The 22430-nt window shown below is 55.2% G+C and overlaps 1 long non-coding RNA gene across 1 annotated transcript; it reads left to right on the top strand.

Annotated features, from left to right (window-relative positions):
- The first annotated feature begins 9565 nt into the window (after nt 1–9565).
- LOC144367098 (uncharacterized) lies at nt 9566–13198 on the top strand. The gene is made up of 3 exons (XR_013426322.1): nt 9566–10266; nt 12192–12317; nt 12438–13198. It is a non-coding gene; the product is annotated as an uncharacterized LOC144367098 (long non-coding RNA).
- The last annotated feature ends 9232 nt before the right edge of the window (nt 13199–22430 follow it).

Raw genomic sequence — 22430 nt, 5'->3', positions numbered from 1 at the left:
GGTCTCTCTGGGGAGGCCTAGTTCTGCCCCTGCAGTCAGTAGGGGCTCTGGGAGGCTGGCCAGGCTGTGGCTGAGGGCAGGCCGCAGGCCCAACCGCCGGGGCTCAAGAGCAACACTGGTGAAAACCCCAGGGGACTGGACGGAGTCCCAGGGGCTGGCCCTTCCCCTCTGAGGCACCATCCCAGGGTCAGGAGTGAAACTGGGCAGATCTACCAAAGACCCATCAACCTCAGCCTGAGGAAGTGTGCCAAGCAGCCACCTGCCCACGAGCTCCACTTCTGGCTGAAAATGGGGACGACCAAGGGAACTTTGAAGAAATACCTGTTCGTGAGCCCACCCAGACCTACAGGGAGCAAGGCCTGATGTCCGTGGGCTTTGTCTTGTTTGTTTGCTTGGTTTTGTTAGTTTTTTTAGTTTCAGCAGACAGGTAAATCCTGAATAGTCTAAGCCAACTGTGGAAATACCTTTTTCCCTGTGTAGAACTGGAGGATAAGTAAAGAAATTTTGGTTGAGATAAAATGAGAAATGTTTATCTTTTATGCTAAAGAGATATGCAGGAAGAAATATTATTCTACCTGATAACTGGAACTGAAGCAGCCACTTTGTTGCCATGAGGCAGAACTTCCCGAACACAGATACTTTTGTTTCTTTTTTCTTGGTATCTATTTTGTATGCCAAAGTCAAGGCCAAGCACAAATAAGCATTCAGTAAATATTCATTTAATAAAGAACTCAATGACTTTGTTGAGGTACTAAATTGACCAATCCTGGAGAGATTTCCCTCTGGGATTTCTTTATAGTTCAAACTTTTTTGAGTTATTTTTCTTGTTGTTGTTGTGATAGCTGAAGGTATCTGGCTGATCCAGATAGATACAAACTTGCAATATGACAAAATCAGACACACAAGCACAGAGAGAGACAGTCCCTCCAAATACTAAGCAGCAGAGATGGGGAGAAAGAAATTGTCCAGAAAGGTCAGAAAGAGAAACACAGAGAGATAAGCGCAGAGAAGGGAGAGTGTGTGGCAGAAGAGGGGGTTGGAAACTAGTGTCCTTTGAGAAGGAAAAAAATAATTTGAGAAATTGAAGTCATCATCACAATCCGTACGTCTCAGCTCCTGTCTAAATTTAGAGCAGCAGGTGACATGGACCACCATTTTCTGCCTTATTCTCCTACAAAGAAAAAGAACTGATTTTTCTAGAGTGGAGGCGGGGTGACATTTACAGAAACAAAGGTCCGTTTGCAGGAAGCCAGGCCGCAGCACAGTGTGAGATTCTTGTCAGGTGAGGAGCCGCAGTGGCCTGGTGGCCATCCCCAGCTTCACGTGGCCACCACTGGAGTCTCCCAGTGACTCTACCCTGATAAGGTGGCATGGACTCTGGGAGGGGTGCTGAGTCCCCCTGCAGCGCATCCCTGTCTTCTCAGGGACAGCAGCAGGCAGAGAAAAGCCCCTGCACCTGAGTTCCAGGTGCGACTCTGGTAAATCAGCTACGCGCCTCTGTCCTTCCTGCTCTTCTTCCCTCTTGGGTGGTCCCGCTGCGCGTCTCTCTGCTCATGGCGAAAGGGGAGCCTCCTGGTCCCTCTTCATCTCTCCCAGTGGGTGCTGTGATTCTACTGGGTGCTGCCCTCCGCCTCCCTCCACCGCTGGCCTCTGGACTGGGCAGCTCCTACCTGTCCTCCCTGCCTCCAGCGCTACCCTCCCTGGCCTCCCTCGGAGAACCCCCAGCCTCGCACTGCGGCCCAGCACTGGGCCTCCCGGTGGGCTCCTTCCTCCCCTGCAGTCCACCCTGCTTTGCCCGGAGCTGCCTCTCACAGCCTTCAGCTCTCAGCGTAGGCTCCTGCGAAGACGGTCCTGGCCACCTGGGGGGAGGCCTGGCCAGCTCCTGCCTCTCCTGCTGCTGTCATGGTGAGGATTTTAGAACCACCTGTTTGCTGTGTCCTCCACCAAACCCCAAGCCCCACAAAGGCCCAGTCCACCCTGTCTTCAAGTTCCATGAGCAGCGCTGGGTTCAAGTCTGGTAAGGACACATGTTGGTGAACAAACAAACGTGCACCATCCCTGTGTGAAGGTGGGTGATCAAATCTGTAATCCGGTTCTCCACGCCCACCTACAACTGTGGTGACACAGAGTGTAGCACAGCCACTTAGGGTCCGCTCTGGCACCAGGCCGCCCGGGGCCAACGGTGACCTTGGACGAGATACATTTTTGCTGCTCAGATCCTTCATCTGCAGAATGAGGAGGAAGGACTCACCACACAGGGTTGCTGGGAGGGGAACGGTCCACATGTAGCAGGTGTGACAGACGTGGGTCATGGTTGTCACAGCAACAGGAAGGGCAGCCACATGCTCTCTGCCAGGGGCAGGTTCCGGCAGCAGGCGTGGTCTCCTCCACAGCGGGACTCCAAGTTCACCTCTCAGTGCCAAGCCTCCGGCTTGTGGTTCCGATTTCTACTTATAAACGGGTCTACTCGACTACAGCCCGACTCAACGGAAGGGCTTGTCTTTGCCTTAATTCTTCTCACCTGTCTTATGTGATGGTTCTTGAGTATTCCAAGTTCAGATGCAATTCTGAATTGTTTGCTTGCACATGCCAAAGAGGTGGAGGAGGAGGGGAAAGGGGTTTTTATATCGCTCAGACTTAACACATCTACAAAGGTCTACAGAGTCCAGTGCCGTGGCGCACACCTGTAATCCCAGTGGCTCGGGAGGCTGAGGCGGGAGGATCACAAGTTCAAGGCCAGCCTCAGCAACTGAGCGAGGACCCAAGCAACTTTGTGAGACCCTGTCTCTAAATCAAACCTAAGGGCTGGGGAGGTGGCTCAGTGGTGAGGTGCTGGTGCCGGCCTCCCAGGGAGGGGGCGCTCTGGTCTCTTCCCAGGCCTTGCCTCCCATAGGCTGGTTCTCTTGCTCCCACCCCCTGGCTCTCACCACCCCTGCCCCCCTTCTCTGTGCTTTTGCTGTTGGGGATCATTATCACGTGGCCTCAGTCTTCTTTTACCTTTTCTGCTTCCTGGTTTTGGGATTCCAAAAGTCTTCTTGGTGTCCCCTGCTGTGCTGCCCCCCTGAGGCAAACCCAGGAGCCTGCCTTATGGGTGTCATTTATCTGAGAAAGTGACAACAGTCCCTAGTGTTTGCATCAGAATGCACACTAAATACACTACCCCGTGTCCCGAGGCCGCCAACAGCTGACCGCTGCTCCGTCCTGAGGAAAGCCCCAGGGGCGAGAGGCAGAGGAGGCCGACCTAGATGTGCTTGGTGGTGGGGTGGACGATGGACACTGGACAGCGGAGCTCTGGGTAGAAGGAGCCTATGAACAGATAGCCCCAGAGCCAGAGGAGCTTGTGGGGAGGGCCACTTCTGTGTCCTTGGCTCACAGCACCTGCTCAACAGGGCACAGGTGGCCTTCAGGCGGTGGTCACTCAAGAGCCCCTGCTCACCTCCACAGGAAAGGTGGCCACACCCAGAGTGCTGTTCTGGGGTGTTTTAAGCTTGGCATTTGCCCATAAAAAGAAGTGATGTTTGCATTTTGAAGATAATTGAACTTGAGCAGAATTGTTTCCGGTCTGTAATTTCTGTTTCCTTCAAGGCACAGGAAGGGACTTTTTGGTGGCAGTGAAGAGCAAGAGAAGAGGTAAGAGTGAGCAAGAGAGAGAGACCCCAGATGCTGGCCTGCGGACGCTGCAGCCGAGGGCCCAATGAGCACAGGCACCTAGGGGCCACCTCCTGGGGACTGTAGAGGGCAAATTGTCCACTCTCACTTCCCCATGGGATAACTGCCTTCAGTCCCCAGGGATGTGGTAGGGGACTCCTTGTCAGAGTGACCGAAAGTCTGAAACCCTAATGAAATGGGTCAGAACTGAATCTAACCCCCGCTGCAGGGCTGGCCAGGACGCAGACGCCAGTCACCCTGGAGACAGCCGTGGCTCTGCAGCGGCGTGTGGGTGCAGGGGCTGGGGGTGGGGTGGGGTGGGCCAGGAGGACTTTGCATCTCTTGGCTCAGTCACGTCTGAGCTAACATCCTGTTTTGCTGTAGGTTGGGCACATGGGTGGCCCAAGGCCTCTCTGACCAGCCTCAGGAAGTATGTCTCCGCCTTGCAGGTGGGACCCAGTCCTGGTGCTCATGCTGAGAAACTCAAGTCCCACCCCCGCCGGGCCCCTGCCCTCCTCCCTGCTCCCCCCGAGACCATCAACAGGAAGTTCATCAGCTGGAACACTCTGTTCCTGTTGTGTTTTAATCCTGCAGCTGGGTTTGAGGGCTCACGCGCTCTCTCTGGCTGTGTCTTGGTTGGCTCTTTGTCTGGTGCTCTCTCTCAAAGGCGTTCTTACAGTCAGGCCCCAACCAGAAGGAGAACTCGGGTTGGTAAGAAGGAAGTGGGTGTTGAGAAAGCACAGTGGGGAGGCACTTCTAGGAAGGATGGCCATCTTGGCCCAGGGTCATTGCTGGGCAGAGACCCGAGCTGAGGAGGCATCCCTCCCCAGGTCATGCGCGGTGTGCCTTGTCCCAGCTCCCTCAAGTGCACCTTTCTAGCTCAGGTGGCAGGGACACGCGGGTGTGACTTCTCAGTGTCCCAGGGCACCTGCTCAGCAGCTGCCTCTTCACTCCTCCTCACCCGCAGGAAACGGTTGGTGAATGACCGAGGGAAGCTTCCCTCCCCCTTTTCACCCCAAGTCAGCACAACAGAAATAGCACCTCAGCTCCCGGGTCCTGCTCCAGGTGCTGCCTCTGGCTCTCCTCACCTGCAGTCGCAGCTCCACCCCTCGCTGCCGAAGGACCCTTTCTGCATGGCTCTGGGACTTGCCAGAGCACAACTCTCTCTCTCTCCTGGTTCTTCGTCCTTCTAGTGCCTCCCCTTTGGTCCCGAGAGAAGGACCTCCACACTTGGAGGTCCGGAGTCTCTAAAGCCACCAAGAGCCTAGAAGTGAACAGTCCTTCCAAGTCCTCCTTCTTCTTCAACAGACCCAAGGGGAAAGTCCTGTTTGTCACAGCAGCTACTCCGCTGAGCTCACTCCCGTTGAACACAGGGTTGGCTTTGAGGACCACCAGGCAAATGGCTCACCTTCGTCACCCACATTGGAAATGCTTCCCGAGTAGCACACAAGACTCACGTCTCTTGAAACCCGAGTTTGAGAGAACACAGCCTACAAGACCGTGGTACCCCACGTCTCCATGAAGCTGGGTCTGGAAAACCCATACAATGATCTTCTGTTGCCAGTTGGTCATCCTAGGTCAGTAGGCTAGCATTTCTTCCTTTCTTTTCTCCTCCTCCTCCTCTTCCTCTTCCTTTTCCTTCTTCTTTTTGGAGCTAGGGATCACACAAGCTAGGCAGGTGTTCTACTACTGAGTTCCACCCCCAGCTGAGCTGTCATTTTTAATGCCTGGCTAGTGCCTGCCAAATTTAGTCCTCCAAAATAAATCACAAGTAAAACTGTACACAGTCCATAGTGAACATCATACTCAACAGTGAAAACTGAAATCTTTCCTGTTTTAAAAAATTAAACTTTATTTTTTAGTTGTTGATAGAACTTCATTTTTATTTATTTACATGTGGTGCTGAGAATTGAACCCAGTGCCTCACACATGCTAGGCAAGCGCTCTATCATTGAGCCACAACCCCAAGCCCTGAAATCGTTCCTATTAAGATCAGGAGCAATGTCAGTTTGCCTACCATTGCCACTTGTATTCAACATGGTACTAGGAGTCCTAGCCAGAGCAATTAGGCAAGAAAAAGAAATAGAAAGCTTGCAGATTGGAAGGGAAAAAGTAAAATTATCTCTGTTTGCAAATGGCATGATCTAATATGTAGGCAACTAAAGATTATGTATACATATAAAACTGTTAGAACTAATAAATGAATCCAGCAAAGTTCACAACATAAAATTAATATTAAAGGCAGCTGTGTTTCTAAACAGTAACAATGAACAATCCGGAAGGAAGTTAAGAAAACAGTCCCATTTACCATGCCATCAAAAAGAGTAAAATACTTAGCATCAAACTTAACGCAGAAGGTAAAAGACCTTACACTAAAAACTGCAAAATGTTGCTAAGAAAAATTAGAGAATTCAAAAATAAATGGAAATACATATCTTGTTAATGGATTGGAAGACATAATAATATGAAAATTTCCATACTACCCAAAGTATCAAGTAATCCCTATCAAAATCTCAATGATTTTTTTTTTGCAAAAATAGGAAAAAACACTCCAAAATTCATATGAAATCTCAAGGGACCCCAAATTGCCAAAACAATCTTGAAAAAGAAGGACAAAGTCAGAGGCCTTATACTTTCTGAGTTTAAAGCTACAGTAGTCAAGACAATGTGATTACTTACTGTCATGAAGACAGACACACAGGACAGAGTCTAGAAATCATGTGTCTGGCCAAATGATCTTCAGCAAGATCCCACACCAAAAAAAAAGCCTTCAAAATTGGAACAGGAAAACTAGATATCCACATATAGGGACTGGAATGGACAAATCATATTCCCTCCCTGTAGGATCACGTCGTTATGGACCTAGGTATTAACTAGAAAGCACGAATAAAAACAAGAATGGAGTTGGACCCTTACCTTACATCAAATAAAAAAGTCAATTCACCATGAATCAAAGACCTAAGCTTCTCACAAGAAAATAGGAAAATCTTCAAGGCTGCCTTGACTCTGAGACCAAAAGCCCAGGTGACAAAGGGGTCACACCAAACTGAAAACCCTGCACCACGAAGCAAAGGACAGAGCTAAGAGGTGGTGCAGGCAGGGGAAGCTCGAGTCTACGCGTCTCTGCTGTGAGCTTCACACCCAGGACACAGAAAGGCCCCCCACAGTGAGACAGAACAGGAAGGGACCCACACAGACAATGACTCCAAGAAGAGGCACAGAGGGTCCACAGTATAAGAAGCGATGCTCGATGTCACCTTCTCTGGAGGTGAAAATCAAAACCACTCATCCACTTAGAAGGACTGCTGGTAAAAGTAGGTGATTAAAAACCAGAAAGGAATAGTGTTGGCAAGGCTGTGGGAAACTGGAACCTCTGTGCACAGCTGGTGGGCTATAAAGCCATGCGGTCCCTGTGGAAAACAATGTGGAGGTCTTCAGGAATCTAAAACTGGGTTACCATGTGAGTCCTAATCCCACTTTTGGGTACACAGCCAAAAGAATTGAAAGCAGAATCTCAAAAATTACTTGCAAACCTACATCCATTTCAGCATTATTCACAACAGCCAAAATATGGAAGCAAATACCATTTACATATAAATGGGCACAGAAAATGTGTTACATTCATACAGAGGAATATTATGTCACCTTGAAACAGAAGGAAATCTTATCCCAGGCTCCAACATGAATGAGCCTTATGCTGAGTGAAATGGGCTTGTCACCAAGGGCCATATGATTCCGCTAATATTTATTTATTTAGTTATTTTGGTACTGGGGATCTAATCCTCAGATGCTTTACCACTGAGCTACATCTTCCACCCTCTTTATTTTTCTAAAATAACAACTAGATGAAAACTAAAATACCTAAGTTTCTGAGGGTCTCTCTAAGTGGCTGAGGCTGGCCTTGAACTTGAGATCCTCCTGCCTCAGCCTCCTGAGTTGCAGGAACTACAGGCATGTGCTGCCACACCCAGCCGGCTTATATGTAGAGCAGTCAAATAATGAAACAGGAAGTAGGATGGTGGTTGCCAGTGCTGGGGGTGGGGGGAGAGGGGATTGTTTGGTAGGTTTAGAGTTGCAATTTTGCAAGATGAAATCTTCTAGAGATCTGCTTTTTTTTGAGACAGGGCCTCAAGTTTGCTGCCCAGACTGGTCCTGAGTACATGGGCTCAACTGATCCTCCTGCCACAGCCCCCGAATAGCTTGACTACAGGTGTGCACCTCCACACTTGGCTAAAGGTCTATTACACAACAATGCGAGTACAGTTAGTGCTACAGAACTCAAAACTGGTTCAAAACACACACACATGTATGTGTGCGTGTGCACGCGTGCACGCATCTGTATCTCAGAGCAATTGAAAGTAAAAAAGAAAGAAAGAAAGAAAGAAAGAGAGAAAGAGAAAGAGAAAGAAGACGTTTAGTGCTTGAATACGCCTGACCACAAATTGCCACATCAGTGCCACTCCTCGGGTCAAAGGCCAGGTAAGTGCTCACTGGGTAAAAATTCTCAGAAAGCAGGTGTGACATCAATACAGAAAACACCTTTACAGGCCCAGCGCCCAGCTGGAAGGAGCTTGAGAAGGAGCGAGCTGCAAGGCTGGACAGCGCTGCCCGTCACTGCTGGGCCGGCCCGGAAACATCCGGGTTCTGATGCTGGTGGGCTTTCAGGGCAGCTCTGACCTGCAGATTTGAGACCTGAAACCTCAAAAGTGGGCTGAGGAGCAACAGGAGAGCAGAAGGCAGCGTGCACAGCTCTTCCACTGGCCACAGGGACACGGGCTGGAGCAGGAAGGGCCAGGCAGCTCCACCAGGGGCCTGGTGGCTGGGGCTGTGGCCTCTGAGGGAGCATCAGAAATGGAGCAGCCGAGGCCTGGGGAGAGAGGGAGAGGTCGTCCAGGGAGGGCAGCACCCTGCCCTCGCAGCTTCCCAGGCCAGACTGGGCCTCCCGGTATGTGCAGCCAGAGGGCAGTGCCACCTACACAGGGACATTGCAAGAGTAATAGAGAGAGAGAGAGAGAGAGAGAGAGAGAGAGAGAGTAGGGGGAGGGAGAGAGGGAGGGTAGGAGAGGGAGAGAAAGAGAGAGAAGAGAGGGAGGGAGAGAGAGAGAAGAGAGAGAGAGAGAGAAGGTAGGGGGAGGGAAAGAGGGGGGGAGGGAGAGAGAGAGAATAGGGGGAGGGAGGGGGAGGGAGAGAGAGAGAGTAGGGGGGGAGGGAGAGAGAGAGAGAATAGGGGGAGGGAGGGGGAGGGAGAGAGAGAGAGAAGGTAGGGGGAGGGAGAGAGAGGGGGAGAGAGGGGGGAGGGAGAGAGAGAGAGAGAAGGTAGGGGGAGGGAGAGAGAGGGGGAGAGAGGGGGGAGGGAGAGAGAGAAGGTAGGGGGAGGGAGAGAGAGGGGGAGAGAGGGGGGAGGGAGAGAGAGAGAGAGAAGGTAGGGGGAGGGAGAGAGAGGGGGAGAGAGGGGGGAGGGAGAGAGAGAGAGAGAAGGTAGGGGGAGGGAGAGAGAGGGGGAGAGAGGGGGGAGGGAGAGAGAGAGAGAAGGTAGGGGGAGGGAGAGGGGGGGAGAGAGGGGAGGGGGAGGGGGAGAGAGTGGGGAGAGGGAGAGAGAGAGAGAGAGTAGGGGGAGGGAGAGAGGGGGGAAGGGAGAGAGAGAGAGAGAGAGTAGGAGGAGAGAGAGAGGGAGGGTAGGGGGAGGGAGAGAGGGAGGGAGGGGAGAGAGAGAGAGTAGGGGGAGGGAGAGAGGGGGGAAGGGAGAGAGAGAGAGAGAGAGTAGGAGGAGAGAGAGAGGGAGGGTAGGGGGAGGGAGAGAGGGAGGGAGGGGAGAGAGAGAGAGAGAGAGAGAGAAGGTAGGGGGAGGGAGAGAGGGGGGAGAGAGGGGAGGGGGAGGGGGGAGAGAGGGGGGAGAGGGAGAGAGAAAAAGGAGGAGGAGCTGACAGCTCCCCCACTGCTGTCCCTGCTGACCTACTGGTCCCCGCCTAGAGGTGCTGGCTGGAGCTCTGGTGGCCAGTACAGCCTGCAGCCCGTGGAACCCGTCAGGCAGCCATAGCAGGCCTGAGGCCTGTGAGCCAAGGTGCACTGACCTGTCACCCTTCGGTGGCCAGGGTGCCCTGTGGCCGCCTGCTGCAGAAGCCGGCTCCATGCGACACTGCAGCCCTGAACCTGCCGGCGTGGACCCTCCGACTACCTGGACCTCGGCTTCCTGCCCTGCAAGAGGAACAGCTGGTGGGCAGACCTGAGTGGAAGAGGGACCAACAGGGCTGGTGGTTTCCAACCCCAATCAGCCTAAGTGTGGACCAACAGCTGTGAGCCAAGTGCTGTGTGAACCCGGAGCCGGCCTCCGTCAGAGCAAGGCTGTGATCCTGTTGAGTTCTGGGGTGCAGGAGTGCTGTTCCTGTTTGTGTTCAGTAACCCGAATCCTCACTGGCTCATCCGGGTCTGACTCAGGACACGGGACCCAACACGGCAGGGAGGTTTCTTGGCTGGAAGCCTCTGTCTTACTCAGACCTAACTTGCCAACAGAAGCAGAGGATCAAATTTCAAACTCTTGCTAAGCTTGAAGAGACCGAGCCACTAACAAAATTCACCAGGTGCCCCTTCATGGGATCTGTTTGAAACGTTGCAGTACAGGTGAGGGAGCTGGGAATTGGAACACAGGGTGAACCCACGTTGGTTTTCCTGGGTGTGGTAGTGATGCTGCAGTTGTGTGTTTTCTGCCAGAGATGCATGCTGGGTATTCAAGGCTGAGGTTTACAGCCAGCCGCAGGGCCTTTGGATGCCCAAGTCAGGTAGAAGGTGTAAAGAGCGAGAAGGACCAATTTCACATTAGCAGACGGCTTAGGAGCAGCCTGCTTCCTGGGGTTGTTGGCAAAACCAAGTTTTGAGGTGAAACTTAATCCCCTGCTTCTCCTGGTGGGGAAGACTCTGCACCTTGGCGGCAAGTGGACCTGGTAAGACTGCAGGAAAGCGGCGGGCGTGCTGGTGGGCCACGCCCCTCGGCGGTGAGAAGCTCCAGCCACCCACCAATCAGTTCCTTCTCTCCAGGTTCTCGTCTCATTCATTTGAAGAATGAAATCCACAGACCATATTTATTAAAAAGGTAGAAGGAAAAGCAGAATTCTTTCCATATAAGAGGAGAGCTAGTAAATAGGTTCTCTCCATCTGATGAGCTGGTCTGGGGGTTTACAGCACTTGGGTCACTGCTGTTGGTCCAAACTTATGCTGATAGGGTTTGGAAAGTGCTAAGTGATATTGGTCAACTCCCGAGTCCTGACTTCCATTTAGCTCTGCCCCACTTCCACCTTCACCATGCAGGGCAGGAAGCAGGGCAGGAAGCAGGAAGCAGGAAGCAGGAGGTTGAGGTCACGGGATGGTCTGTGCTCGAAGGTTCGAGGCTGTAGCCTGCATGAAGCGGGCTTTGCAGCAGGTGTTGGCACCCATGCTCAGTTCTGACTGCTGAAGTGTGACAGGTTGGGGCCTTGGACCCTCAGGACGGCCTGTGTGCGAGGCAGGCTCCACGCTCCAACCCTCCCGGGTTGCCACTCCACCACCCTGCTGCCGCTTCCTGGCAGAGACCAGCAGGCTGGCTGGGTGGCTTGGCAGCCACATCATCGGGAATTACTAAATTCATTTCCTTTAAAAGGTGAGCATCTGTTCTGTGGCCCAGCGATCCACACCTATGCAAACTCCCAAGAGAAACGAGTGGGTCTGCCCAGCAGGAGTTATGCCCAGGTTTATCAGGCAGTTTATAGACTGTGGAGCTGGGGATTGAACCCAGGCCTCTCACGTGCTGGGAAGGCCTCTACCACTGAGCCACACCCCCCAGCCCTTATTTCACTGTATTTTGAGACAGAGTCTCCATGAATTGCCGATGCTGGCCTTGCGTCTGTGATCCACCTGTTCAGGCTCCTGAGTCGCTGAGATGACGGGCACAGATCACTTTACCCATCGCAGTGTACAACAAGAAACAACTCCTGTCAGAGAACAGACCAACGAGTTGTGTAGCATTCACACAGAAAAGTGTTGTTCAGCAATAAAAAGAAACACATTGCTGAGAGGAAGGAGGAGCAGAGGAGTGGGCAGAGCAGAGCAGGCCCCTACCTGGATGGTGGGCAATGGAACAGCGGCCCCGGCCCTGGCATTGACGGGGAGGGTGAGCAGGAGGAGGGGCTGTGTGTGCAAATGAAGAACTCCTGAGCTGACACAGAGTGTTTTGAACCAAGTCAGAGAAATTCAAAGCTTCACACATACATTTTCCCCTCTCCTTCTTCTGTGCTGAGGTTGACCCAGGGCCTCATGCATGCCGGGCAAGTGTCCTGCCACTGAGCCACATCCTCAGCCCCAAGATAACAAAACCTTTGAGACTCTGACTCAGCAAGCCAGTCCCTTGCTAAGAAGATGCTGCTGGAGTGTTTGGAGACCAGGGGTGACAGAGGGGTTCCACCTGGACTCCATCCTGTTTCCCTCTTGCAAGTGTGTTGGTCCTGTTTAACCAGTGGTTTGTCCCAGTAGCAATTAAAGGTCCATTCTCTTTTCTATTTTTTTTTTTTTTTTAGGGAAAAATCCTAATCATCACAGATCCAACACACTAAGCCGGATGAAATGACTGTGTGTGGAATAGCAACCATGCACCCTGCAAATAAGAAGCCGTTGTTTTCCAGGACCTCTTCCTGGTAGCAAAGGTCAGGGAGAGGACAAGCGGGTGAGGTCGGGGTGGAGGGCCGGATGGTTCTAGACTTGCCTCTGAACTAGGAGGCGAGGGTCCTGAGTCTGGTCATTTCTGAGTAGCTCCCTGTTTGCAGGCTAATCGTGCAACTCCTCCGAGAGCCGGGGACCGGAAGCCTGCGGGCTGCTGCGAGGCTCTGGAAAGATCCTCTGTGCACACTGGTCCAGTGGATGGTGGCGGGAGCAGAGGAGGAGCACAAGGACCAGGGCTCTGGGTTCTTCTCTCTGCCCTTGTTTGCTCCCCTTCTGTTCCTCTCACCTCCCGTGCTGGGCCCTCCTCCTGTGGTCAGGACCCCACTCTGCAGGCACTCACTGAAGACCGCGCTCCAGCCCACCCGACATGGCCAGTGCCCTGAGGAGACACGGCACCAGGGAGCACTGGGGCCCTGGGGGGGGACGCTGAGCCCGAGACACTGGGATTCATAATGAAAGACCCACATCAGAGTTTGCAGGCTGTGAGGTCCTCAGGAGCCCAGCAGGGGTTACGTAAAAGGTGCCCTGGGTGAAGGGAAGAGCCAAGACCAGTGTGGCCAGGTGGGGGCGGGGGAGAGGCGACTGGACTTCACCCAGCAGCGGAGGACCACCATGGCAGGGCCTTCTGCAGGAGTCAGAGCTGCACTTCAGGAAGATGGGACTCGGGAGTCAGGAGAGCGTGGTCCTGCGACGGGACCCACAAAGGCCTGGGCTGCGGGGAGGGAGGAGGCCTAGAGACTGTGGGTCAGGGACCAGGAGGAGGGGTAGGTGGGAGGAGCCGAGCGGGACTTGAACTTTCAGAGTACAGCTGCCAGGGTTCTCAAATAAAAATACAGGGCTTTGACCCATTTTCGATTTTAAGTCATGAATGTCTAATTTGCAGTATAAATATGTCCTGTGCCATGATCAATCTGAGTTCAAATAGAATGGAGTGGTAACCTACTTCAGGATCATCGTCTTGAAATGCAGATCTGATCTGCTGACACCATGCTGTCTTACCTGAATCTTCATGTGAGCTTTGGGGGAAGTGGCTGGGACAGCAGGCTGGGCTGGGCTGACTCAGCTCCACAGCCCAGAACCTCCACCCTGGCTGGACAGGGAGGAGGAGGATGCCCCTCTGCTTGCACACCGCGAGTTTGGCTGGCGAGGCCCGGCTGAGAGGGGCAGCCTGGCTTCTGACAAGGACTGGCACGTGGGATCTGGGCTCTGCTTCCAGGATCCCGCAGATCCCAGAGGGGTACGTGGTTGGGGCCCCAGGATCAAGAGGAACCACGGGGGCTGTGGAGGGCCAAGAACGTGGCTGGAGGCTGTGGGAGTCTGAGTCCCCAGAGGAGCGACACCTGTCTCCAGGGCTGGAAGCTGATACTTGAGAACACTCCTTGTGGGGTTGGGCCCGACTGTGATCCGTCTGCTTGCACAATGTCTAATTGTTGCTGATTTGTTGAGAAAGCGTCTCCTGATCCTTGGCAGCGGTTCAGGTGGTCGGCCTGGGCCGTCCAGCAGAGGTTTCCCAGGTTGCTCAGTGCAGACTGGAGCCAGTAGAACAGCAAATCCCCTGAACTTGAACCAGCAGCCATTCTTGCCCAGGCCCCTTGGACCCCAGAAGTCATACCAAGAGTTCCGAGGCTCTGATCATGATCTGGGCGCTGCGTCCACACAATGGTCCCCAGTGTGGTGCTTCCCAGAACCCCCCCCCCCGCCCGGGTATCACAGATCCACAGATCAACCATGGGGTAGGAGGCCTCCTGACAAGGGCAGCACTGCCCAGGCCTCTCCTGCTCCTGGAAGTCTAGGCCCTGCTGGGGGCTGGGGCGCCCTGCGCCTCCTGCGTGCCTTTCCCTGGTGGGCTGCTGGGACCGGAGGTGGTAGGAGTCACACCTTGTGACACAGGTCACAAGCTGTTCTGTAGGACAGGTGGGGGGCTGGGCCAGGGGAGAGTATTAAATGTCTGTCATGTGCCATGCTGGAGGCAGAGACGACGTCACCTCACAGATGAGGCAAGCTGTGTAGGTGACTTGGTGAGGCAGAGAGACCAGGCTGGCAGACCACAGGAAGAGAGAGCAGGGCTGACTTAGACCTCAGGTGGAGAGAGCACGGCTGACTTAGACCTCAGGCTGAGACAGCAGACTGGCCAGACCTCAGGTGGAGAGACCAGGCTGGCTTAGACCTCAGGAGGAGAGAGCAGGGCTGGCCAGACCACAGGCGGAGAGAGCAGGGATTCCTTAGACCTCAGGTGGAGAGAGCAGGCCTGGCTAGACCTCAGGAGGAGAGAGCAGGGCTGACTTAGACCTCAGGAGGAGAGAGCAGGGCTGACTTAGACCTCAGGAGGAGAGAGCAGGGCTGACTTAGACCTCAGGAGGAGAGAGCAGGGCTGACTTAGACCTCAGGAGGAGAGAGCAGGACTGGCTAGACCTCAGGAGGAGAGAACAGGGCTGACTTAGACCTCAGGAGGAGAGAGCAGGCCTGACTTAGACCTCAGGTGGAGAGAGCAGGGCTGACATAGACCTCAGGAGGAGAGAGCACGGCTGGCTTAGACCTCAGGTGGAGAGAGCAGGACTGGCTAGACCTCAGGAGGAGAGAGCAGGGCTGACTTAGACCTCAGGAGGAGAGAGCAGGGCTGACTTAGACCTCAGGAGGAGAGAGCAGGGCTGACTTAGACCTCAGGAGGAGAGAGCAGGACTGGCTAGACCTCAGGAGGAGAGAACAGGGCTGACTTAGACCTCAGGAGGAAAGAGCAAGACTGGCTAGACCTCAGGAGGAGAGAGCAGGGCTGACTTAGACCTCAGGAGGAGAGAGCAGGCCTGGCTAGACCTCAGGAGGAGAGAGCAGGGCTGACTTAGACCTCAGGAGGAGAGAGCAGGACTGACTTAGACCTCAGGAGGAGAGAGCAGGGCTGACTTAGACCTCAGGAGGAGAGAGCAGGACTGACTTAGACCTCAGGAGGAGAGAACAGGGCTGACTTAGACCTCAGGAGGAAAGAGCAAGACTGGCTAGACCTCAGGAGGAGAGAGCAGGGCTGACTTAGACCTCAGGTGGAGAGAGCAGGCCTGGCTAGACCTCAGGAGGAGAGAGCAGGGCTGACTTAGACCTCAGGAGGAGAGAGCAGGACTGACTTAGACCTCAGGAGGAGAGAGCAGGGCTGACTTAGACCTCAGGAGGAGAGAGCAGGACTGGCTAGACCTCAGGAGGAGAGAACAGGGCTGACTTAGACCTCAGGAGGAAAGAACAAGACTGGCTAGACCTCAGGAGGAAAGAGCAAGACTGGCTAGACCTCAGGAGGAGAGAGCAGGGCTGACTTAGACCTCAGGAGGAGAGAGCAGGGATGATTCAGACCTCAGGTGGAGAGAGCAGGACTGGATAGACCTCAGGAGGAGAGAGCAGGGCTAACTTAGACCTCAGGAGGAGAGAGTAGGCCTGACTTAGACCTCAGGAGGAGAGAGCAGGGCTGACTTAGATCTCAGGAGGAGAGAGCAGGACTGGCTAGACCTCAGGAGGAGAGAGCAGGGCTGACTTAGACCTCAGGAGGAGAGAGCAGGCCTGACTTAGACCTCAGGAGGAGAGAGCAGGGCTGACTTAGACCTCAGATGGAGAGAGCAGGGCTGACTTAGACCTCAGGTGGAGAGAGCAGGACTGGCTAGACCTCAGGAGGAGAGAGCAGGGCTGACTTAGACCTCAGGTGGAGAGAGCAGGACTGGCTAGACCTCAGGAGGAGAGAACAGGGATGCCTTAGACCTCAGGAGGAGAGAGCAGGGCTGACTTAGACCTCAGGTGGAGAGAGCAGGACTGGCTAGACCTCAGGAGGAGAGAGCAGGGCTGACTTAGACCTCAGGAGGAGAGAGCAGGGCTGACTTAGACCTCAGGTGGAGAGAGCAGGACTGGCTAGACCTCAGGAGGAGAGAACAGGGATGCCTTAGACCTCAGGAGGAGAGAGCAGGGCTGACTTAGACCTCAGGTGGAGAGAGCAGGACTGGCTAGACTTCAGGAGGAGAGAGCAGGGATGCCTTAGACCTCAGGAGGAGAGAGCAGGGCTGACTTAGACCTCAGGAGGAGAGAGCAGGACTGGCTAGACCTCAGGAGGAGAGAGCAGGGATGCCTTAGACCTCAGGAGGAGAGAGCAGGGCTGACTTAGACCTCAGGAGGAGAGAGCAGGGCTGACTTAGACCTCAGGTGGAGAGAGCAGGGCTGACTTAGACCTCAGGTGGAGAGAGCAGGGCTGACTTAGACCTCAGGAGGAGAGAGCAGGACTGGCTAGACCTCAGGAGGAGAGAGCAGGGCTGACTTAGACCTCAGGTGGAGAGAGCAGGACTGGCTAGACCTTAGGAGGAGAGAACAGGGATGCCTTAGACCTCAGGAGGAGAGAGCAGGGCTGACTTAGACCTCAGGTGGAGAGAGCAGGACTGGCTAGACCTCAGGAGGAGAGAGCAGGGCTGACTTAGACCTCAGGAGGAGAGAGCAGGGCTGACTTAGACCTCAGGTGGAGAGAGCAGGACTGGCTAGACCTCAGGAGGAGAGAGCTGAGCTGCCTTAGACCTCAGGAGGAGAGAGCAGGGCTGACTTAGACCTCAGGAGGAGAGAGCAGGACTGGCTAGACCTCAGGAGGAGAGAGCAGGGCTGACTTAGACCTCAGGAGGAGAGAGCAGGCCTGACTTAGACCTCAGGAGGAGAGAGCAGGGCTGACTTAGACCTCAGGAGGAGAGAGCAGGGCTGACTTAGACCTCAGGTGGAGAGAGCAGGACTGGCTAGACCTCAGGAGGAGAGAACAGGGATGCCTTAGACCTCAGGAGGAGAGAGCAGGGCTGACTTAGACCTCAGGTGGAGAGAGCAGGGCTGACTTAGACCTCAGGAGGAGAGAGCAGAGCTGACTTAGACCTCAGGAGGAGAGAGCAGGGCTGACTTAGACCTCAGGTGGAGAGAGCAGGACTGGCTAGACCTCAGGAGGAGAGAGCAGGGCTGACTTAGACCTCAGGTGGAGAGAGCAGGACTGGCTAGACCTCAGGAGGAGAGAGCAGGGCTGACTTAGACCTCAGGAGGAGAGAGCAGGGCTGACTTAGACCTCATGTGGAGAGAGCAGGACTGGCTAGACCTCAGGAGGAGAGAGCAGGGCTGACTTAGACCTCAGGTGGAGAGAGCAGGACTGGCTAGACCTCAGGAGGAGAGAACAGGGATGCCTTAGACCTCAGGAGGAGAGAGCAGGGCTGACTTAGACCTCAGGTGGAGAGAGCAGGACTGGCTAGTCCTCAGGAGGAGAGAGCAGGGCTGACTTAGACCTCAGGAGGAGAGAGCAGGGCTGACTTAGACCTCAGGTGGAGAGAGCAGGACTGGCTAGACCTCAGGAGGAGAGAGCTGAGCTGCCTTAGACCTCAGGAGGAGAGAGCAGGGCTGACTTAGACCTCAGGAGGAGAGAGCAGGGCTGACTTAGACCTCAGGAGGAGAGAGCAGGACTGGCTAGACCTCAGGAGGAGAGAGCAGGGCTGACTTAGACCTCAGGAGGAGAGAGCAGGGCTGACTTAGACCTCAGGAGGAGAGAGCAGGGCTGACTTAGACCTCAGGAGGAGAGAGCAGGGCTGACTTAGACCTCAGGTGGAGAGAGCAGGACTGGCTAGACCTCAGGAGGAGAGAGCAGGGCTGACTTAGACCTCAGGTGGAGAGAGCAGGACTGGCTAGACCTCAGGAGGAGAGAGCAGGGCTGACTTAGACCTCAGGAGGAGAGAGCAGGGCTGACTTAGACCTCAGGTGGAGAGAGCAGGACTGGCTAGACCTCAGGAGGAGAGAGCAGGGCTGACTTAGACCTCAGGAGGAGAGAGCTGAGCTGCCTTAGACCTCAGGAGGAGAGAGCAGGGCTGCCTTAGACCTCAGGAGGAGAGAGCAGGGATGACTCAGACCTCAGGTGGAGAGAGCAGGACTGGCTAGACCTCAGGAGGAGAGAGCAGGGCTGACTTAGACCTCAGGAGGAGAGAGCAGGGCTGCCTTAGACCTCAGGAGGAGAGAGCAGGGCTGCCTTAGACCTCAGGAGGAGAGAGCAGGGCTGCCTTAGACCTCAGACCTCTCCCCTGGGTCTGCTGCTCTTGGAATCCTGCCACTCAAAGTTGCTTTGAGGGAAAGGGTGTTTGTGGCTCAGTGTGACTCAGTGAGAACCAGGAGCGGCTTCCAAGGGCTAAGGTGGGAGGCCAATACAGTGACCATGACTCTGGCGGCTCTGCATCAGGCATAGCCCCCTGGTGGCACATCCTCCACACACAGTGGTCCTCTAGTGTCTCTCCCCTGTGGCTGTTGTTGGATGAACATACTCACGCTAGCTAGAGCAACGCTAGGCTGATATAACAAAGAAATCCAAAACACAGTGGCTTAAGCTTAAGCTCACTTCTATCTCATAAAATTCCAGGTGAGTGGTTCAGAGCCCATATGCACCCAAATGGCTTCCTCAGCTCCAACCATCACATTCTGCATCCACGTCATGAGAGTGCAGGAGAGCACACAATATCTTTTCAAGGGTCTGGCCTGGAAGATTGTACCTACCAGTTCTACTTTTATGTCATCATTACAGGGTCAGTTGTAGCTGCAAGAGAGTTGCCACGTATGCAGGTAAACTTCTATTGCTGTAGGAGAGAAGAGTTTTGGGAAGAGCAGGAAGCAGCCTCCCACACAGCTCGGGGGACTCTGGCACAGGTGGCAGGCCACTGGTGTTTTCTTTAGGCTCTGGATCTAGGTTACCAGGCTCCGAGTCACCACTCCGCCCCTCGGATGTGGCCTGGGAAAGTGTGACCTCTCAGAATCTGTCTTCCTGGAACAACGGTCACTACTAGTCTGGTTTCTCACTGGGACGTTGGGAGAGCCTGGCGCAGGCCACCAGGTCTGTGGGGGAGAGAGGGGCAGCCGCGATGCCAGGGCTTAGGTTTCGTCTCCTTGTTAAACTGTGGACTCCCCGGCTGGCCCGGGAGAAAGCACCTGTCCATGGCGCTCTGCCTCGCACTTCCACTCTGGTCACAGCGTGCTAATGCTCCTGGCCTTGCTGCCCACCTGCCCGCTGTGACCCATGCTCCCCAGAGCACTGTCCCTCCTGGCCGCCTCCTCCCTCAGGTGAGAGTCACTGGCAACCCGCCCCCACCTACTCCTGAGCTCAGGTCACACGTGACCCTGGAACTTCCTCCTTGCAGAGGGCATTGGGTGGGGAGCCCTGGCCCAGCCTGGCAGGAAGGAGACCAGTGAGCGGCCCCCGCCATGCGGCTCTGGGTGCTCCTCCCCCCTCCCATGGGAGCCACAGACCAGGCTTTGCCTGTCCACGGCCCCAGGAGGGCCGCATCTGGTTTCAGCAGAACCTGTTTCTTTCTCCAGGAGCCGCTAAGCTCCTTAAGGAAGGAAGGAACCTCCCAGCACCTCTCATGTCAACACGGGCATAGAAACAACGTGCCAGGGTCCATCCCTCACCAGCCTGCTGCCCGCAGGTGCCAGGGCTTCCTTGCTGGCAGCAGAGGAGCTGGAGTTTGTACGAGAACCTGGCTCAGTACCGCACCCCGACCAGAGGAGGCGGGATTTGAACCCAGGATCTCCAGCACCAACTCTGGCTCTCTTCTGAGTCCTGATCATTTTTATTGTAGTTGTGCTTGAAAGGGTAGAAACCAGGATTCCAGTCCTGTGTCCTCCCCAGTGCTGACAAGTTCATGCCCCCAGCAGGAACTCACAGGGGCTGGAGCAACGGGGTTCCCGTCCGTTGTCCCTGGCAGTGCAGAGTCGTGCTATCGGATCAGTGCAGTCTTCCTGGGCACGCTGAGGCTGTTGGGTTGCAATGTGAAGGAGAATCGCAGCAATTCCAAGGGCTGCAGGTGACAGCCCCGTGCAAAGCCCTCTCGGAAGGAGGATCCTGTGCAGATGAAGGTGCAGGAGAAATAGGGGAAGCCCTGCCCTGGGCAGCACACTGCACCAGCTTCCCAGCGGACCACAGCAGGAGTGAACCAAAGGCCTGCCAGGGGAGAGCTGACCCTCACACGCACAGTCACCAGTCGGGCAGGAGCGGATGTCCTTCCCACAAGGCTCGGCAGCCATCCATTCCAGGTTTCCTGGCATGGTCCACTGTTACATCCAAAGCCCGTGGAAAGTCCCATGTGGTGGTGCACACCTGTGACCCAGAGACTCGGGAGCTGAGGCGGGGGGATAGCAAGTTCGAGGCCATCTTTGCAAGTTCTGTTGTAAAATAAAAACTTTAAAAGGCGGGGGTGTACCTCAGATCCAACATCCTGAGTAGGGGAGGGAGGAAAAGGGAGATGGGGAGAGAGGACAGTCGGAAGGTCATGTGTGCTGTGGAATGAGGAGGCCTGCTCTTGAGCTTGGAAGACATGGTTTTGGCAGACACGGGAAGAGTCCCCCTGCTGCTCCCACCAGGAGATCAAAGGCAGAGGGGCCGTCCGCCTGGGCAGCCCAGCCCTGACCCTCCCCACCCTGCAGCAGGTGCCAGGACCTCCGTGCCAGCAGTGGGGAATCGGAGGGGACTCTGCTCAGCCCTGTGCAGCACCAGCCCGAGCCGTCTGGCCTTCTGCAGGTCAGGCGCACGGAGCCTTCTGGTAGAAGAAGCCAGGTGGGCTGCCCCCTGGAGGTGAAAAGGCAGAGGTCGTGTTGACAGGAAAGAGGAAGTGACTGCTCTTAAAATCTTACTGCATGATGGCAGGCGAGCCAGGGTCCCTTGAGACACCTTGAGACACCAGAGCCACATGTGTCTTCCACTAGGAGGCCTGGGGCCGGGGTCCTGGGCAGGCTGGAGGCCCTTTCCACACAGGGTGGGTCGCTGCTGGGCGACAGTGTCCCTGACAAGCACAGGCTTTCTGCCAGGGCTCAAGGGTGACCTGGGGACGCTTCTAGTGTCACGCCCCCCTGACCCCTCTTCTCACTGGCCACGTGGGGAGAAGGCCGTCTCAGGGTGCTTGCTCAGACTGGCTGGCTGCTGTGCCCGGAGGGGCCTCGGGACCCCCAGGGTTAAAGCGCAATCAGCAGTTCCCCTCTGTCCCCCGACGGGCGGCCTGTCCTGGCGCACCCGAGCTTCACCCACCGGGCCCTGCTAGGGTCGGCCTGCAGGTGCGTGGGGACACCCCCCGCCCAGCCTGCCCTCGGAATCCCCGCGCGAGCCGCGGAAACAGCGCCCTCGTGTGACCGCAGCGCGACAACCGGACTCGGAGACCTTTCGCGCCACTCCGGGGACCACGGATGCTTTTGCCTTTTGCTTGTCTTCGCCTTTCTTCCTCTAGGTGTGTAGCATGCTGGGGACACACCTAGAGGAAGCGGGCGCTCAGCGGCCTCCTGCGCGTCCTCTCTCCCTCCTACTTCCTTTTCTTCCTTTTCTTCCTTTTCCCCTTGCTTTCCCTTCTTGGCCTTTCCCCTCCCGCTCTCCGCTCTCCTCCGACCTGGGGAGCAGTTACTTTTGCCTACAGGTGGCCTCTGGTGGGTTTAAGGTCTGCTCTTCGTTGAGTGCAGGGGGCAGTGGGGTGGGCGGGAGGAGAGGGGCCGCCGGCCCGGATTCGGAGCCGCTGGGTAGTCTGTCCATCCTCCCCGCTCGGTCCGCAAAGGCTGGCAGCGGCCTGTTAAAACACAGTGATGGGGACACCGCAGACGGCGTGGGGACCTGAGGGGGGTGGACAACAAGAAGAGGTCAGAGGAAGACCAGCAGGGCCAAGCACCCTGCAGTCCAAGGCAGGCCTGGGGACAGTTCCCTGTGCAACCTGGGGACCCGAAGCAGGAGGAAAAGCCTCAGGTGTGTATTTAGCACCTCCTTCAGGCCAACCAGCCGCAGTGCCAGTGCGGGTCCCTGTACTGATACGCTGACAAATTCTCCCTCGTTCTCAGGGAGGAAGTACCATGTTATGGTGGGAAATGTCCCCAAGGCATCTCGGTGACAGATTTCCTACAGTTCTTTATTAAGTGACCTTCAGTGAGACTGATGGCAGGCATCAGAGACAATACAGTAAAAGTACATCCAAACAAGGGGCCCCGCAGTGCGTCCCTAAGAGGCAGCTCTGTGCTCTGCCACACTTCATAGGAAAATCCAGCACTGCTTAAAACACACAAAATCCCCACCAGCACGCAGCGGCTCATGTTCTTAGGAAACTCATCAC

Source organism: Ictidomys tridecemlineatus, chromosome 10 (genome assembly GCF_052094955.1).
Source record: "Ictidomys tridecemlineatus isolate mIctTri1 chromosome 10, mIctTri1.hap1, whole genome shotgun sequence".
NCBI lineage: Eukaryota > Metazoa > Chordata > Mammalia > Rodentia > Sciuridae > Ictidomys > Ictidomys tridecemlineatus.
Note: the sequence above shows the minus strand (reverse complement) of the source record. Positions and strands in the feature narration are given on the sequence as shown.